The 764-nt window shown below is 47.4% G+C and overlaps 1 protein-coding gene across 1 annotated transcript in view; it reads right to left on the bottom strand.

The window, feature by feature from the left end:
- LOC119589154 (phosphatidylinositol 4-phosphate 5-kinase type-1 beta-like) overlaps positions 1-764 on the bottom strand; it is a gene marked incomplete in the record, with an annotated part of 149,444 nt that overhangs the window by 140,128 nt on the left and 8,552 nt on the right.

The following is a 764-nucleotide window of genomic DNA, read 5'->3' as shown; positions in this document are numbered from 1 at the left end:
CTTTTCTGGCTCGCTCTTGACACTAAGACGGAATACAAAGGGCCGCGAGCCCATATTCTGCAGTAAAAGTTCCCTGCCTAAAAGGTCAAAGTCGATGAGCAGGAAGAACTTGCGCGCCGACATCATGGCACGCCTCGTGCCGGAGAGGCACATGCACTTCCGACGTCTTGTGCCATTAAGCCGGTCCTAGAGGGTCACCGCCTGCTTGTCTGCTTCTTGAGTCTAGTGAGCTGCGGAGTCACGGATCGAGGTTTCGCCTTATTCGGCCCCGGATATGATTGAGCCACGCATCCGTAACGAGAGAAAAAAGGCCAGCATTCAAGATTGCCAAACCTTCAGGGGAGGCGGTGGTGGTGCCGCTTTGCTTGCTCTTCCTTTGTCCAGGCTCCGGTTCAATTCCCAACAGTCTCCACGTCAAATATCAGTGTTGTGACGGAGGTAAATCGGAAAGATAACTCCTTCTCAGTTCATTGCTAAAGCATACAAGTTCAAATATTCAAGGACACTCTCACATGCATACACAAACAGTTGCCGACAGATTAAGACACAGACATGGATACGCGTGCGTTCTCAGTCGTGGATCTGGGTATATGCAATGTCATTAACATATCAACATTAATTAAAGTAATACAATTGAATTCTTTCCTCATCCAGGCTGACGTCATTTGACAAGGCCAGAGAAACCGCTGTAACAGGAAAGTTCCTGATACACTCCTCTACTCTTTTCTATCATGCACTTCATAAAATCATTCATTTACTCAGTT

Source organism: Penaeus monodon, chromosome 25 (assembly GCF_015228065.2).
Source record: "Penaeus monodon isolate SGIC_2016 chromosome 25, NSTDA_Pmon_1, whole genome shotgun sequence".
NCBI classification, from domain to species: Eukaryota; Metazoa; Arthropoda; class Malacostraca; order Decapoda; family Penaeidae; genus Penaeus; species Penaeus monodon.
Note: the sequence above shows the minus strand (reverse complement) of the source record. Positions and strands in the feature narration are given on the sequence as shown.